At 37.4% G+C, this 19,710-nt stretch overlaps 1 pseudogene; it reads right to left on the bottom strand.

Annotated features, from left to right (window-relative positions):
• Nucleotides 1-13,965: 13,965 nt before the first annotated feature.
• Nucleotides 13,966-19,260, bottom strand: LOC137240194 (uncharacterized; annotated as a pseudogene).
• Nucleotides 19,261-19,710: the final 450 nt, after the last annotated feature.

A 19,710-nucleotide genomic window follows, 5' to 3' on the forward strand; every position in this document is an offset into this window, starting at 1 on the left:
ACTTGCACGTTTATATAGCGAGCCGATTGCTCCAAGACAGACGCCCGCTTGCAGCCACACCTAGAGGTGTACAGACGCTGCCGATGAGATCTCCCCCCGGCTAGCCCTTAAACCGATTATGTCAGAGTGGCCCAGCCAGGGTGTGCTTGAGCAGCCAAATAATAATAGTATTGCTAAAGTGCTGCTGAGTTGATGGAATGTAGCTAATTTCCTAGTGATTATCAATACATTGTCAACATTTCCTACAACGAACGCGCGAAATTGCCACATCTGCTCAAATTTTCCAAGATTTTCCATTGTTGATTTAACTTAAGCTGTTATGCCAATATTTTTCAGCCAGCTTATTTCAAATAGGTCATTTTTCCAAAAGCATAATAAATTACAGCAAAGATTACAGAGTTAAACAGCTTTAAAAATATCAGCTATGTTGAGGCGGACAGCATAGCAAAAAGTATGGTGAACTCCTCGCTAAGCCGTCCTACAAATTCCCAAAGTTTTACAAGTCTAGTACCATCAAATATTATCGAAAATAAAGATGTTGCTGGCGCAAACTTCGGTGGAAAGCAGTGGAGCGTAACAAAATTCTAGTAGGTCACTTTCACCACACCAAAAACTTTAACACATTTTTTAACATAATTTAAGCACAGAAATACACTGATTGGAGTTTTAGAGAGTAAAAGTTAAAATTCTGAACACATTAGCTGAATAAAAAGTGTACAAATAATTGTTAAATAACAAATACAGACAGTGGTAGTTTAACAAATTCTGCTGTGGTAAGTGGTGAATGTGACCTACTAGAATTTTCTGAAGCTTGCTTCACGATTTTTCGTCCCTGCAACATCTTTATTTTCGATAATTTGGTACCATTTTATAATTTTTAAATCTGCGATAGCAGAATAGCAGAATTCTTGTGTCGGCCAGAGGAATTTAACAGAATTTTTGTGTGGGCAGAGGAATTTAACAGAATTGCAGAATTGTCACATTTGTCAGTGCCATTCAAACTTTTTGTTGCTCTTTTTTAACTGTTATTCAAACCAGCTTCCTGTTAACGCTACTGGTGGTGAGATGGCGCCCTGTAGAAACACAGAATGGTGAGGGTAGAAAAAGTATTTTTATACCTACTAACTCATTACATTTGCGGCAACAAGTAATAACAGCCAAAGTTAATTTTCGAAATATTCGCTAGCGTTTCTTTGGAAGTTTATTTAAGATTGGTTGGATTGGCTATTATTTTAACGCAAGTTATTCGATGATACAGAAGATGAAGATTGGCACTTACAGGAAATTTGAAGAGAGAAAAGACGCATAAAAAATATTTCGAATTTCAAAAGCTCATATGGAATATTTTGAGAACGAAATTGACGAAAGTGAGTTTAACATAATTAACTGGGAAAAAGATCCGTATTGAAGCCCTGTTTTTGAGTTTGAGTTTAAGTTCAAGTTAAAGTTTCACCGCAAGATTCCTTCTCTGTCGTACTAGTTTTCTAAAAATTATATGGTACTACATACTACTTAGAACATCACAATGTTAAAAGTACTAGTACTGTCTTTTAATGAGATAGTTCTGGGTGATTTTGGGGACTCTTTTATAAATTTTTTATAGCATAGTCTTCAAAAATTTGTGGAAAAGAGATCGATTTTTATATTGTTATTTTAAAGATTCCTTATTAAACCGATAACTCGACGATACGTAATTGTTAATAAGCCGATAATAAAACAATATAATGTCAGTATCAGTAGTTTCCGATTAGAACGACGAAGCTCTTCTCAAAAAGTCCAAAATTAATTGTTTTTGATAAAATTTCCTCTGTCGGGGTCTAACTTAAACCCCCGGGCGAGTTCTATTTAATTTGAAAACATTAGGTTTTTGGACGTACGCTAATATGTTTACAAATCGGACTTCGCGAGTACTTGGTACTCACTCCTATTTTATACTCAGTTGAGCAGAGCTCACAGAGTATATTAAGTTTGATTGGATAACGGTTGGTTGTACAGATATAAAGGAATCGAGACAGATATAGACTTCCATATATCAAAATCATCAACATCGAAAACAAATTTGATTGAGCCATGTCCGTCCGTCCGTCCGTTAACACGATAACTTGAGTAAATTTTGAGGTATGTTGATGAAATTCGGTATGTAGGTTCCTGAGCACTCATCTCAGATCGCTATTTAAAATGAACGATATCGGACTATAACCACGCCCACTTTTTCGATATCGAAAATTTCGAAAAACCGAAAAAGTGCAATAATTCATAACCAAAGACAGATAAAGCGATGAAACTTGGTAGGTGAGTTGAACTTATGACGCAAAATAGAAAATTAGTAAAATTTTGGACAATGGGCGTGGCACCACCCACTTTTAAAAGAAGGTAATTTAAAACTTTTGCAAGCTCTAATTTGGCAGTCGTTGAAGATATCATGATGAAATTTGGCAGGAACGTTACTCCTATTATTATATGTACGCTTAATAAAAATTAGCAAAATCGGAGAGGGACTACGCCCACTTCAAAAAAAATTTTTTTTCAAGTAAAATTTTAACAAAAAATTTAATATCTTTAAAGTATATAAGTAAATTATGTCAACATTCAACTCCAGTAATGATATGGTGCAACAAAATACAAAAATAAAAGAAAATTTCAAAATGGGCGTGGCTCCGCCCTTTTTCATTTAATTTGTCTAGGATACTTTTAATGCCATAAGTCGAACATTTTTTATACACAGTCGTCCGTCTGTTCTTCCGCATGGCCGTTAACACGATAACTTGAGCAAAAATCGACATATCTTTACTGAACTTAGTTCACGTACTTATCTGAGCTCACTTTATCTTGGTATAAAAGATGAACGAAATCCGACTATGACCATGCCCACTTTTTCGATATCGAAAATTACGAAAAATGAAAAAAATGCCATAATTCTATACCAAATACGAAAAAAGGGATGAAACATGGTAATTGGATTGGTTTATTGACGCGAAACATAACTTTAGAAAAAACTTTGTAAAATGGTTGTGAGTTGTTAAGTAGAAGAAAATGAAAAATTTCTGCAGGGCGAAATAAAAAACCCTTGAAATCTTGGCAGGCATTACATATATAAATAAATTAGCGGTATCCAACAGATGATGTTCTGGGTCAGTGTGGTCCACATTTTGGTCGATATCTGGAAAACTCCATCACATATACAACTACCACCACTCCCTTTTAAAACTCTCATTAATACCTTTAATTTGATACCAATATCGTACAAACACATTCTAGAGTCACCCCTGGTCCATCTTTATGGCGATATCTCGAAAAGACGTCCACCTATAGGACCAAGGCCCACTCCCTTTTAAAATACTCATTAACACCTTTCATTTGATACCCATATCGTACAAACGCATTCTAGAGTAACCCCTGGTCCACTTTTATGGCGATATCTCCAAAAGGCGTCCACCTATAGAACTAAGCCCTTTTAAAATACTCATTAGCACCTTTCATTTGATACCCATATCGTACAAACATATTCTAGAGTCACCCCTGGTCCACCTTTATGGCGTTATCTCGAAAAGGCGACCACCACCTATAGAACGAAGGCCCACTCCCTTTTAAAAATACTCATTAACACCTTTAATTTGATACCCATATCGTACAAACAAAGTCTAGAGTCACCCCTGGTCCACCTTTGTTGCGATACCTCGAAAAGGCGTCCACCTATAGAACTAAGGTCCAATCCCTTTTAAAATACTCATTAACACCTTTCGTTTGATACCCATATTGTACAAACGTATTCTAGAGTCACCCCTGGTCCACCTTTATGGCGAAATCTCGAAAAGGCGACCACCTATACAACTACAACCAATCCCTTTTAAATCTCTCATTAATACCTTTAATTTGATACCCATATCGTACAAACACATTCTGGAGTCACCCCTGGTCCACCTTTATGGCGATATCTCGAAAAGGCGACCACTTATACAACTACCACCACTCTATTTTAAAACCCTCATTAATACTTTTAATTTGATACCCATATCGTACAAACAAATTCTAGGGTCACCACTGGTCCACTTTTATGGCGATATCTCGAAACGGCGTCCACCTATGGAATTAAGGATCACTCCCTTTTAAAATACTCATTAACGCCTTTCTTTTGATACCCATATCGTACAAACAAATTCTAGAGTCAACCCTGATCCACCTTTATGGCGATATCTCGAAACGGCGTCCACCTATGGAATTAAGGATCACTCCCTTTTAAAATACTCATTAACGCCTTTCTTTTGATACCCATATCGTACAAACAAATTCTAGAGTCAACCCTGATCCACCTTTATGGCGATATCCCTAAGAGGCGTCCACCTATAGAACTATGGCCCACTCCCTCATAAAATACTCTTTAATGCCTTTCATTTGATACACATGTCATACAAACACATTCCAGGGTTTCCCTCGGTTCATTTTCCTACATGGTTATTTTCCCTTATGTTGTCACCATAGCTCTCAACTGAGTAGGTAATGTTCGGTTACACCCGAACTTAACATTCCTTACTTGTTTATACTCAGTTGAGCAAAGCTCACTGAGTAGAGTTGGGTCGTTTCGTTCTGAACTTGTTCAATTGACCCGGTCTCTCAACTTAAAAAGTGAACTAGATCTTCGATTTCGGTTCTATTTGTTCTTTTAGTTCATTTATTCTTTTAGTTCGTTTTATCTAATGTTATTCTTTCTCTCTTCTCGTTCGCGAACATTGTATATTCATACATACATACGCAGAAATTCGCAGTGAGCACGAATGTCGATGATGCCACTTACACTAAAGATATGTGAGGTCATCTTTGTGTGTAGCACTGCTACAACAATATATGTATGGGATATTTATGAAAAACATGTTTTGTAAGAAACTAATTATTATACATATTTATTAAACTTGATAAGTTCAAATTTACAATTTGTGTCTGTACTCTTTCAATTTCCTGGATCTTCCGAAATTTGTAACTTTTTTGAAGTTAATTATACATATATATATTAATTTATTTATTCATAACACATTTAAATATACCTACACAAACCATTGCTGCATACCTACCCCCGTCTATGCTTGTTTGCTTTTTTCGCGTGTGCGAGCAGCAGTGAACAAATTTGCTTGAAAAAAAAGAACAGATGAACAGAAAGAACAACTTGTTCGTTCATTAGACAAAGAACGAAAGATTCGAATATCTGAAATGAACGAAAAAGCACAACTCTATCACTGAGGATATTAATTATATTCGCGTAACTGTACTTGTAACGGCATAAACTAATCGAGATAGATAACTTCCATATATCAAAATGATCAGGGTGGAAAAAAATCATTTCGCCATGTCCGTCCGTCGGTAAACACCAGATATCTTATTGGAATTTGGTACGTAGGTTCCTTTACACTCATCTCCGGAACCTATTTAAATTGAGCGAAATCGAACAATAACCACGCCCCCTTTTCATATACATACAACACTCAAAAACACCAAAAACTTGATAATTTAGTAGCTGCATTATTAACTACCATACCAAATTTCAGGAGTGGGTTGATATAGCGTCCCCTAGTTCTAAATTTTGAAAATTTACAAAAAGGGGAGTGGCACTGCCCACTTCTGACAAAATAAAATTTCAAATTATTGGTCAGAAAACAAACACGGTTAAAGCTGTAGGCACGAAATTCGGAAAACTGTTAACCTTTATAACAGGGAATAAGCCGGGGAAAAAATTATCGAAATCTGTGAAAGACCACGCCTACTTTTACATAAAAGAAATTTAAATGGACCGTCGGCGAATATAATAGGCAATATCTTTGTGAAAAACAACATGATATTTTACTTCTAAAGTGTATTTGAAATAAGAAAATTAATAAATATAACAATTTTGGAAATAGTTTGGCATGGTCCCTGTTTTGACCAAACGTTTGCCAAACCTTTTTCGAGTCAGAGCTCGAAGTACAATAGACGTATCCTGATAAAATGTAACACATATTTTCCTTATAACCCCAATCTTACTGCCAAAAATGGACCATGTCAGTTAAGGACCACACCCCTTTTTTATAAACGATATTGAAAATTACCCTAGGCGAATATAATAGTCAAAATCTTTGCGAAAAAATGTGTGCCGATGGTGTTTTAGTTGTAGAGAGTATTTGTAAGAAGAAAACGAATAAATAAACAATATCTTAAAATGGTAGTGGCACCTACGACTTTTAGAATAATACTTTGTCTATGTTTTCGGAGCCACAACTGGAAAAATGATTGACATTTATGAATTCGTTACATTTAATTCCTCTATAAAGGGGAATATTTAAGCTGACCAGAATTTTTTGGAGAAAAAGGAGGACAAATGTACTAAAAACATAAAAATTGCTAAGATGAGCAAAATTTTTGGCAGAAAAGGAGGACGAGTTTTCCGCATAAAAAACACAAATTCTTTTTCATTTATTTATTTAGAAACATATAAAAATCGAAAATGAACACTGTTTTAAACATAAACAAAAACAATTCACAGTTTATATAACTAAAAACAGGTAAATAGCGACAAACGAATTTTAAAAAATTCTAAGTTAGTCAATGTTGATATACATACGTACATATTTCAAGGTACCGAATATAGATTTTTCCATATTTTTGCTTTTAATGGCGATTACAAATAAAAAATGAAATCAAAATTTAGCATTTGAATGAATTTTCTTCAATAAACCATCATTATTTTTTAATAAGTTATAAAACGACATACAATCTAAATCAATATTACATTTAACAATTATCATTGCTGCTAAAGTCTTCACATCAAGTCTTGACTTTTCACTAGTCCATATATCATTAGATATTGAAAATACTCTTTCAACATTTGCGTTTGTGCCCGGTAAACATAGAGCCATTTCTATTATTATTTTTACGTTATTAAAAGGAATGTGGTGTTTTGTAAAAAAGTTGAATATATGGATCCATTTTTTATCAATCTCTACATCTTCTATTTCATTTAATATATTATTGCTCAACATATTATTAATTCTGCCTACCTTATCAAGCAGCAAGTTATCATCAATAACAATACCTAGTTTGTTTTTACAAAAGAGCACAGATTTCAATACATGCTCCCATTCGATTTCATTTTTTAACAAACCAATTCAAAAATGAGTAATCGTCGTGTTTTGTCCAATTTTCTAAATATTCAAGAGAGGCTTTATAAAAATTGTTTACATCCAAGTAAAACTTCTTTTTAATTTCCGAATCTATTCTAGACAATTTGTTTAAATTTGACTGAACAATTAATGGGAAAAAATTACATTCACATCGTCGTTTTAGCTGATCTTTCAAAGTGTTACAGTGAAAACTTACTTCAGTTGCTGTTATGTTTTCCCTTTCAGTATTTTTTATTAATGAGTGAAGCATGGTTGCCTGACTATGGATAAATAACAAAATTGTTTCAGCACATTCATTTAAGAAGAAGTTTTTTAGATTAAGAGGACATTTTTCCATACTTAGAAAATGTGATTTCAACGGTTCAAATAATTTCAACACTCTTTCAATCGCTGGGGTTAGCGCCAGCCATCTGGTTTTTGAATAACCTAACAACTTTTTGTATTCTACTGAGGCGTCCTCACAAAAACCCTTCAACGAAGTGACCCTAACCGTAAACAGTTCAAAATGTAAATAAATTTGTATTATGATGATTTCAACATCAATACTCATTAAACTAGAAGCATTATTTAAAGCATTTGAAAAAATATTGCAATTACTTTACTTTGTAAATTATTGGTTTCGATCACATTATGTAAGTCGTTGGACAATATTTCAGACGTCTCACCTTGTATTGATTCAAAAGAAAAATTTTTTGTTTGAATATCTTTTTCAAAATCCATATAGCGAACTAAAATAGGATACAATTTTATATCTTTGTGGTTTGAGGCATCTGACAACATAGTCACAAACGCAGCTTCCTCTAAGTTAACTTTGCATATTGATGAAAAACATTACGAACTATTGCCTCACCTTTAGTTCTAGCGCAGTAAAATTTTTCATTATACAAACATCGGTTAATTTTGGATACACAGTCTAAGCTTCTAAAACTTTGGTTATGCATTACAGCGTGATATGCTGTTAAACCTTCCGCAGTTGCCAATTTCTTTTCAGAATCTCCAAATTGTTCACCTCTTACAAAGCTGGTTACCTTGTGGGAGGTAGTTGCCAAATTTAAACTGCTTTGGTATTTTTTTGAAGGAAGATGTTTTGTTATGCTCGATCTACCGCCAACTGCAATGGTGAATTCAGCTGAGCAAATGTCGCATCTCACAAAAGAATCGTCTTTCTTCTCGCATAAATGTATGAAAGCGAACTCTGCCTTTAAATTTTCGGTTAAATGACATTTTCTTTTTTTCGCGGACATGTTAGTTCTAGGGAAAATGTTAGATTTATTATTGATCTTTATTACTAATTAACTTATTACCTTTTTATATCGACAGCAACAGGTAATCCGAAAACAATGACAGCAAAAGTGATTCAAGCCAAGTATCGATACATCGATAGTATTAAGCATAATAGCCTAGACACATAGTATTTCAGTATAATAGGCTGGACACATTACAAACAAAATCGGTAGTTTTTAGTCAACTTCTCAAAGCGAAGTGGTACTGTGAGCATCTTCGAAGCTTGCATATAATAATTTAGTGTACATAGGAGATAAAAGTGCGTCGAATAAAATTTTACCTGACACACTAGAAAAGGAGGACAAGGAGGACAATTTTGTCAAAAAGGAGGACAAAAGTGGACAAGCATTTTTCGGAGGACAATCCTCCTAAAAGGAGGACGTCTGGTCAGCTTAGGAATATTTCTAATAAAAGTAGGCAAGCTCCCTTAATAAAAATGCCCAGTTATGATTATACTTAGTGTGAAAATACTAAAACTAATTGACGATAGAAGCTGTCAACTGAGTATATAATATTCGGTTTTACTCGAACTTAACTTCCATACTTGTTTTAAATCCCCCTATTGTAAAATATGAAATACTGAGTTACGCCCCTAGCTGATTTGATCGACGAAATATTATTAAAATACTACCAGACCCGTCAGACGTTGTTCTGCCCTAAATTTGGCCTATTTGCATATATTTTAATAAGCTTTTTCCGTCTAACTCTGCCCTACCCTTCTACACTTTTTCCTAATCTTTTTATTCACTCCTCCCTCCGTCTTTTTCGCTTCATCTCCATCTTCGTCTCATTCTATCTCTTTCTCAGTCTCCTTCTCTCAAGTTTTTCTCCTTCTTCTTCATCTCTTATTGCCAGTCCCAGAGGGTGGTATGTATTTTGTTCCAGTCCCAGCCCCACTCCGAGTCTCAGTCTCAGTCCCAGTCCTAGTCCTTATCCCAGTCCCAGTCCGCCTCTGGTATACTTCCCAGAAAAAAGCATCGTAAATACTAATATAGGCAAATTTAAGTACGAAATTTCAGGCAAATGGAATAGAACGTATGTAAATAGGTATGTGGGTATTATTAATTCTTGTGTTTTTAATTCGGCTTCGCATGCATATTTATCAGTTTTGCCAGGTTGAGGCGACTATATCGAATATCACAATGAACTTTAGAGCTCTCAGCAACAGCTTTCATTTGATATCCATAATACACACACATTCTAGGGGTATCCGGGTCCATGTTTTGGCCTATATCTCGAGACCCTAGTCACTCAGCGGTGTAAAACTTACTCTGTATTATAGCACATATCAACAGCTTAAATTTAATACCCATAATATAAAAACACATTCTAGGTGTATCCGGGTACACGTTTTCGCCTATATCTCGAGACCCTAGCCTCCCAGTTGTATGAAAATTATCCTATACTATAGCACTCATCAACAGCTTTCATTCGACAACCATATTGTATAAACACATTATAGGGGTACCCGGGTCCACGTTTCGGGCTATATCTCGAGACCCTAGGCTTCTAGTTGTATGAAAATTATCCTGTACTATAGCACTCATCAACGGTTTTAATTTGATATCCATATTGTATAAACACATTCTAGGGGTACCCGGTGTAGGGTTCTTATTATATTTATTTAACTTTGTATTTTAGTTACTTTGAACTTTGTAATTTTAAAATGTTTTATTTATTTATTTAGTGTTTGTGCAAGGAAGACTTAGTCTTTTAGGCAGTACATCAATCCGATTAAGTTATTAGACCTAAATGTTACAAAAAGAAATTTACTTATTCATCTGAAGATATAACAAAGCATATATAAAAACAGAAAAGTTAAATACATACAAATTTTCAATAGTATATATTATCAAACATTCACTTAAAACTTTAAAGATTTAGAGTAACTTAAGAGTTAAGAAAAGAAAATGCTGCTAGTTTGAAACATCCTGCTTCTTTAATAGTTTTTGTTTTGGAGGGAAGTGAGTTCCATAGACAGATTGTACTGACAAACAACAGTCTTGAGGATGTTGCGTATTTAAGCTTAGGGACCAATAGATTTAGGGTCCGAGTGGACCGACACAAATTTAGTTTTTCAAATAAGTAAGGTGGATTTTTGTAATGAAGTAGCTTATTCAAGAAGCATAGATTTCTAAGTTTTAAGAAGTTATTAACGTTACTTCCGAAAATTTGTACGGCATATGAAGAGATGTGATCAAATTTCTTTTTAGAAAAAACGAAACGGGCAGCATTGTTTAAGGCAATCTGCAATTTATTGTGTGAAGACGAATCAAGATTACCGTATATAAGTTCCCCATAAGAAATTTGAGGAATTATAAGAGATTTGACCAGCTTCATATTTGTTTCACGTGGTAGTAAATAGGCAGTTCTGTACAAATTTCGAAGGGTATTATATATTTTACCGACCATAAGGTTAACATGGTCCACACAAGTTAATTATCAATATTTTAATTTTCAATATTGATTTTTCAATTTTCAAAAATTTTAATTATTGTGAAAAATAAAAAAATAAAATAGACGCATACATTTAGGCGTATTAATAAAATATAGTTTAAAGTTTTTTATAAATTAAAACGTGGTTTTAATAACTACATTGGCGATCTACCTAATTATATATTTGACGGTTTATGTCGCGTATGTGCTGAAAATTGCAAAAATATATGAAAAGTGGATCATATAACGTTGATTTGTCAATATCTATTTAGTCAAAAGAAAATGCAATTATATTCAACAGCAAATATTTAATCAAAAAAATATGAACATTTTGGTGAAACACTCGGACACATACAACTGAACAATTACGTCATTATCTGCCATTGCATCACAGTTTTGCTACCGCCGCTGGCATAACTATTGAAAATATATTTACAAAATACAAGCTTTTAAAACTGCAATTAAAAAATTAAAAAAAAGCGTCAAAAAGCAAATTAATAAAAAAATGTGCGACAATGTTAAGGAAATCGGCGAGTTTATTTGCGAAATCAGTGTTATAAAGCAAACAAAAAAAAAATATTTATAATAGAGTACTATCCCAACCAACTAAAGACTTATCAGTGTAAACAATAAATTATATATAATTTATAAAAATAAAAATACAAAAAAATACGCGATATAGCCACAGCATCCAAGAAAATATTACAATCAATATTAAACGAATTTCGTATATCGTTACCCGAACGGTTACCTCATATAGAACCAATATCTAATGCAGAAAGTCAGATTCGTCAAGAAGTTTCATTAATTTCAACTCAGTACAAAGATTTTTTACATCGTCGGAATTCCCTTCAAGACCGTATATCCAGATTGGACGTGTGTCAAAAAGAATTTGTAGAATAATGTGCAGATTTTTCAAGCTGATCCGAACCACTACTTCCGTTGCTCTTAGATGTGTATAATTGTACCATTTATCATTAAATGCGATGCTAAGTAACAACAACAACAAAAATTAACAACGTAACTCATCAATATTGTATAACCCAACTATATTGAGGACACGCAATCTCAACAAACCCATTGCATAAACACAGCTGTTATTTTTAAGTTCCCTGATTGAGCAGCTAAAACATCAAAAGCCATTGCATTCATAGCAACAAACTGAATATTCACATCAAGTATTTTGGTGAACACTTATATTTATATTATATGTGTTTAGGTATGTATACTAATATATAGATATATTATTATTATTATTATTGTAAACTCTCTCTTTATAGAATTACTAGTTTATTTTACGGTTTTGTTTGTGAACACTCTTTTTCAAATTTTTCAACACGTTTCGTTCACCACAACAGAATAAACAAACATCTACACTTTCTAATAATCTAAATGATTCATTTATAAATATACCAAATGACACTTTACAATAAAATATTACAAATCGGTATGATAATTACAATCAAAACGAAATTTCAGCAGCATTAGTCAAGTTTCCACTATTTTGAACTAGTTGTCCAGAAGCGTGGTTTATACACGATTTTATAGCTTCTATCATTGCATACTTTCAGGAGTATCTCAGATATATGCATGTGGTTGTGCGTTGCTTCTCAGCTGCGTATACGTACATATGTGTAGACATAATGATTGATTCGTTTATGTAGATACATAATGATTGATTTATGGATGTGCATACAAGGCCCTGCTTAGCATCGGCTTAGAAATGGCAGTACCCCTTAGTTTTGCTAATATTCGTAACACTGCCCTCCACCTAAGTCTGATCATACCGATCAGACAAATCTCTTGATCTAACCGCCACTAGCATTTCCAATTGTACCACTCTTCTACTTCGTGGTTTCCCAATTGTTTGTATGCGGTAGATGGTATCACTGATCCTCTCCACAACTTTGTACGGGCCTTCCCAATTGCACCGAAATTTGGATGGAACACCTTTCCGCCTGTGAGGGTTGTATAACAGTACCAAATCTCCCTCCAAGAAACCTTCCGAATTATTGTTCTCATCGTACCTGCGTTTCATCTTACTACTCATTATCCTTGATCGTTCCCTCGCTCTCTGTTCTTTGGCCAATGAACTACTTTGTAGAGCTTGCTCTTAACGGATTGGCTTCACATACTCATTATCGTTCCCACGTTTCCCAAGAGAAGTGCGCGCTGGCTTGAAACCACTCTTGCATTCTTTCTGGAAAATTCCTCCAATCGTTTTAGTGCATCCATTAGGTTTTGTCAATGCCAGTGTTTCTCTCGCAGGTACTTTTGATTTCGCTTTATTTGGCCCATTCCTTTGATTTTCGTGGTCTTTGTCGAGTCTTCTCCACCAGTACTCGATTACTGCTGAACCCTTTCTCCCAACTGAAATTAAGTGGTATATCCTGGTTCTCATAACGCATCACCCTTTTCTGCATATCGATCTTGATGTCATGGTCAACCAAGAAGTCCACTCCCAATATGACTTCATCAACGATTTCCGCCACAACGAATTTGTGTACAACCATGACCTTTCCAATTAATACTGCTCGATTTTCTTCCAACTTGCGACACAGATATCACAGGACATTCAATAGCTGGGGAAAGTCTTCGTTCTTTACATCTGACACGCTCTGGCTCATCTCCTCCGGCTTTGCGTTTACGGCCACCCACATTGTTGGAATTATTAGGGCCAATATCGCAATGAAGTACAATGTGACCGGGCTTCCCGCATTTGAAGCACTTGCTAACTCTTCCACTCCGCTTTTACGATCCTTTCAGCACCCCCAATATTGCGTCTACCCACTCTGGTCTTTCTACTTCCACATTATGAGCCTTGAAAACTGGTTTACACAGAAGCGACGCTGTTTCCTGAATCAGAGCTTGTGACACCGTTTCTGCGAATATTGGCTTTGGATTTGCGTATGTAGCTCGCTTTGTTTCGACGTCCCGTATGCCATTTATAAAGCTCTGAATCTGTACCCTTTCAGTGTATTCCACGGGTGCGTCCGCATTCGCTAAATGTGCCAGCCTTTCAGCATCCAACGCAAACTCTTGCAGGCCTCTGGAAGCGGTTCAGTAGCTCCATTTGGTATATCTGTCTCCTGAGCTCAGTTCAGTATCGTCTCTCTAAAGCGCTCATCAATGTTTCGTAGTTGTTCCGCTCCCCCTCGGGAATAGTCTGTAGGATTTCAGCAGCAGATCCTTTCAATGCCACGAATAGTGCAGCAACTTTATCTTCAGCATTCCAGTTTTTCACTGCCGCGGGCTTCTCAAACTGTAGTTTAAAGACCTGGAAAGGAACAGAACCGTCAAAGATGGTGTTTTTACCTTTGGATTACTCGTTGAAACTGCTGGGCGATTTAGTTGTAACTGTTCTATACGACTGATGCGGGGGGAATGTGGCACCCGTGTCGTAGGGCGCGATCGCACGCAAATAAAGAAATAAAAAGGAGAGAATTAGTATCGAGTAATCACAATGTATTATTATTATTCATTTCATCAACAATATAAATTTTTGCTATGTCTATTATAAATAGAGGAATTATTTTAGATTACCAAGTGGAGATTCACTATTATAAAAAGAATGTTTAATGACACATTCGTGCCCGGAATAAATAGGAATGCAACCAACCAGATATATTGCAAAGTGGTTGCAATTGCAAATTTTGAAAATATACAAAAAGGGCACTTGGCAATTCAAGGTTTAAATAGTTATTTGCACTAGATTGTGAAGATATAAAAAAAAACATGCACTTGGCAATTCAAAGTTGAAAAAGTTATCCGCACAAAACAAATGAAAATAATTATTTGCAAATCTTAATTCACTGACACTCGCACTGTATAATATGGTTGGTTTTTATCTTACTCACCTGGGGCTAGCTGCTGGCTCTTTGACGTTCCAAATAGAAAAGAAAGACCAAGACCGCGAACAAGTCCGCGGCACCCGCCGATAGCTAACTTTCGTTGAGTTTTTCCCCTTCAAAGTTAGCTTTCGGCTGGTGTTAGCCGTTACCGGTAATAATAATAAAAACTAATGTGCGTGTTACGGTGGTCCGAAATATTTAGGCTGGTGGCCTAAACATGCCGGCCCCCTTGCGGCGAGCAATTTGAAATTGGGTGAGTGCGCCAGCAACCTTCCCAAGGCGGGATAAACTTAACTAAAATTAAAAAATATGGTATGTATGTATAGGCGGATCGTCAGTACGCTCTCCGGCGGACATCCATGCTCGCAGCAATGCAGCCTCGCTGAACTGTGGATCAAAAGAGAAAAACGTTAGTGGTCATGTACGTGGGGTTGCTTGGTTTTAGTGCACTTTACTTATTGAATGGACAGATGCCTGATTATTGCTGGTGGGCTCCCGACACTACCAACCCGAATATGGTGGCCTGAGTCAGCAGCCCGCCGACGTTCGACGGTGGTGTGCCGCTAACCATTAGGCTGGCGTAGACGTCGGCACCTAGTGTGAGCCGGACAGGTGTAGACCGGTGGAAAGCTGGATCCGCCAGCTTCATGAATTGGAATGGCGTGGCTACCGATGGATCCAGCGTTGCGGTCGGACTAAGCCGTGAATATCGCGCCACCACTGTGGCCTGGGTTGTCACGGCTCCCGTTACCCCGTATTTCCCTCGCAGAACAAGCGTGCACTTCACATGATAGGACGTGCCGGTACGCTCTAACCCGAGGTCCTTTGCGAGATTCGCATCTATGATTGAATTCGGAGCGCACGCATCGATAAGGGCGCGTACTGCGTGGAGCTTCCCTCCTGCTGCTATCCGAACGACCGCCGTGGGAGCTATGGCGTTGCTAGAGGCGTCCCCCGGAGGCGTCCTGTTCTGAAGCCGGTGGGCGTTGTTGGTTGGCGCGCGAGCGTGGTTACTTGGTTACGCGCATTATACGGGGCCGCCCTACCAATTGAGCGTCGTGACGGGCGGGACGTACGCGGTTCCGCGTCGCCACGGCGCCCCCCGGTAGAGCGGTGCGATGGGGGGAAAGGACGTGTCTCCCCGCCATCCCCGCGTTGTACGTTTGTAGGCTTCTCGTGTCGTAGGAGCGGTCGGAAACGTTGTGGTCCTGAACCGCCTTGTGGTGTCGTGGCTAGTGTCGCAGTAGGATCTTCCCGTCGTTCGATCTCTTCCTCGGCGACGTCCGCTTCCCACCACAGGGTTTGTTCCGTGACGTGGATGGATAGGGCTCCGTCGGAGCTCTCTTCGCCATCACTCTCGTGGGACGGTGGTGGAACGTCGTCGAGGTGTGTTGACGTGTGGTGCTGCTCGTTGCACCGATGACAGCGATCTTCGCTGGATCATGTCTTCCGTTGGTGGAATGGCGATAGGCAATTTGTGCAATATCTGAAATCTATGATCGTCTTTAGTCGATCCATGTTCGTCATGCCCCGGTAAATCGGTAAAGGTATCTTTAGTGTTGGTAAATATTGTCATCATAACGACATTCTGATGGTGAAAGCAGTCACCAATGGTGAGGGAAAAATATAAGTAAAAATTAACAAATTGTTGAATATAGACTGAAGGCAAACTATATTCTTTAGTGTTTGCCTAATACAGGCAATATGCGGTAATACACGCTACATTTGTGTCGCAGATGGTATCACGAGTTACCCGTGTATTTTCACGGCTCCTTGTAATTGCCCTACAAAAATTTGGTCACAAAACTTACCCACGCCGATACAAATGTGGCTATGAATATGACCTATGAATGACTGTAAAATGACTAGTCAAATGACGTCGTGCAGATAAAATGTGCGACAGATGTAAAGAGGCCTTTACTCGCTGTCTGGGAACATTATTTGTGTTGATTTGGGCCATGTTGTGTGAGAATCACAAATTGTGGTGTGTTTGTTGATTTCAACACAACTCTGTGGGAATAGCCTACACTAAAGAGTGTGGCAATTTGTAGAGCTGTCAGTTGTTCATTCTTCCAATCGTTGGAAGGAGACAGCTGTGTTGTGTGAGAATCACAAATTGTGGTGTGTTTGTTGATTTCAACACAACTCTGCGGGAATAGCCTACACTAACGAGTGTGGCAATTTGTAAAGCTGTCAGTTGTTCATTCTTCCAATCGTTGGAAGGAGACAGCTGTGCGGTGCTGCCCATTGCAGTGTAATGATACATAATGGTCATGTCGTGATTATATTTAGAGACAGCTCGCGACTGAGCCCTGACGCGACATTAAATGTATAGGCTTTTCTAAAAGCTTAATTTCTTCCTTGTTTGTAGTATCGAAAGCATATAGGACACTCCTTTATTCTTGCTTGGATTTCAAGCTAAAAGGACTGACGAAAATTTATCGGAACTTCAATACGCGAAGACAATTTCAAGCATGAAAGCGAGACCACTATTGAGTGTGGCATGTTTTGTTTATGGGTCACATTTTAATTTTACACAGATAAACCGCGAAAATTATTTCGGTCTCGAGTGGTTCACCCCCCCCCCCCCCCCCCCCCCCTTTTTTTTTCAAGCAGGCTGATTTTGATTGTGTCTTTATGCCCAAATTTTCAAACTACAAACTTTTCTCAAAAAAGGAAGAAAAAAGACTGCCGAATGTCAAAAAAAAAACTATCGACATACAACCTGGCGCGTGTGTTTTCAGTGAAACCAGGCTGTATCTTCCGGGTTTTCGTTAGTTGATTTTTTGTTCGGTTACTAACACTCGAGTTTGTTGGATCCCGCGGATCCAACTTGTGATCTCATGGGGTCGCGCGCAATGTGTTTACGGCGTAAGAAGAGACAAAGGCAAATGTCATAGAGTGGCACCCTTGTTTCGTTCATTCAAAAATGTCATTCATTCATGGAAATGAGTATAGAGACATTTTTGAATGAATTTTCATAATGAAGAAAACTGGTTCCTTTTTTGATAATTTAATAAATATACTAATTTTTTATTCTTTTATTTCATTTCAGGTACACAGCTACGATTTAATGATAATGTGGGTAATCCTTTGATGATCGCACTTGTGTAGATAGTTCATCTAGATAGTAGTTGTGCACACACTAAACATATTGTTGAGCAAAGCGAGGAACAGGGTGAATATCTTGGTATATGTCACACATGCGGTGATAAGGGCAAAGGTGCTGGTCAAGCTTGTCAAGCTATGGGAAATTTATATCATACCAATTGTTTTATTTGTTGTTCTTGTGGATTTGCGCATATCGACATAATATTCCCCACTTGCAACACTATACTTTCAGTCATGGGCGTTGAACAAACGCTAGTGCGTCCAATAAACCGGGATATGAATCCGTTTCATCGAAATTTATAGACGCAATTCCCGATTCCGGCAAATCTTTTGAGCTGCTCATGTTCTTGCGATGACGCAAAGGCAAATGTGTAGGGCGGATCATTAGGGATTTTGGACGCATGGTGACAGGCGTTTGTGGTGGCACTGCGGCAGGTGCGGCTGATACACACTCCTCCACATTTTCTCCAATTGTTGTAGAAGAACTGCCACCAACAGTGCTGCTACCTTCTTCTGGTATATTAGTGAATATTAAAGATTTATCCCGTTTAATTTTACGTTTCGCATATTGAAAGGGCGGCAAACCCTGTGACAGCTGTGTTGTTTATAAAGCTTGTGCGCGTTGTGCATCAGCGTATAATCGGTTATTATGGTACGTCGACATAAACGATGAACATTTGTACGCCATTAGGTATATGGAAATCATTGATGTGTATTTGTTCGGCTGTGGTGCGTATATGCAATGGTGCAATGGATCGGTGAGTACAAGTTGTTTGGTAATATCATCACCCAATTGGGATGCGACAACTTTATTATGGTAGAGCACGGCTCCGCCTAGTACACCCTTCGTTTGCTGACAACATTGTAATGTTTGTATCGCATCCAAAAATATATTGCTGGCCGTCTTCGGCATGCGCAGTTTTGGTACGTCTTGAAAAACATGGCCATTACGTTGCAAAATCGGTAGATGTTTCGAAAATATGATATAACTTTTCCATGACGTTGCAAAATCGGTATATGTTTCGAAAATATGATATAACTTTTCGGAGAGATTCTTATACTGCGCTTGCTGTGGAAATTGATCGAAAACGCTTTGCAAATCACGATGAAAAAATTTTACCAGCGAAGCGAGCAAATCGGCGCGTTGTTCAAGTAAACGATCGGAAATATTGCGATCGGTGCCGACGGCCAACGTGAATCTACCAAATTCTTTAAGCACAAATTTACCATTTTGCAACGCCATAATTTTGGGATTGAAGAAGCAATCTTTAAGAAAGTATGAAGTTCCCATTAGTTGACCACACAATGCCACTTTCTGGGTATCCGACACCCAACTGGGATGGAAATAGAGTACTGCCTTAACCGGATCATCTGCTTCATCTTCGAGGCACTCAGTATCGTAGACAAAAAACGATCATCGTCTCTTTGGCCATTTTTGCTCCTTTAATTTTCCGCACCGTATTTCTCTGCTACGAATCTTCTTTGTGTGCACTTTTAATGCAAACAAATTCCCTTTTAATTTAATAACATAATCTCTGTACTTTAACTTTCCCTGCACGGCTGGTCGAACTCAAGAGGGTTGGAATTTTTCTTATCAGTGCTAATTTCTACCTTTACTTTTAGAGTTGCTTGCAAAATACGGTGACTTGTTTTTATAGCTAAGGACATATGTATATGCATGCTTGGCAGAAGATCTGTTTGTACCTATGTTTAATAGCTTTTAGTCTTAGCTGCTATGAATATCTTTTAGGATTCGGGGTGCTCCAACATTTGAAAAACCATTCCGAATCTAAAATAATCACATTGAAAAATTTCGAGTGCATTTAAGCAACCCTGATGTGCGTTCGCTATTACTGATTGGTGGTGTTAAGTTAGAAACGCAG

Source organism: Eurosta solidaginis, chromosome 1, assembly GCF_040869045.1.
Source record: "Eurosta solidaginis isolate ZX-2024a chromosome 1, ASM4086904v1, whole genome shotgun sequence".
Taxonomy (NCBI): domain Eukaryota; kingdom Metazoa; phylum Arthropoda; class Insecta; order Diptera; family Tephritidae; genus Eurosta; species Eurosta solidaginis.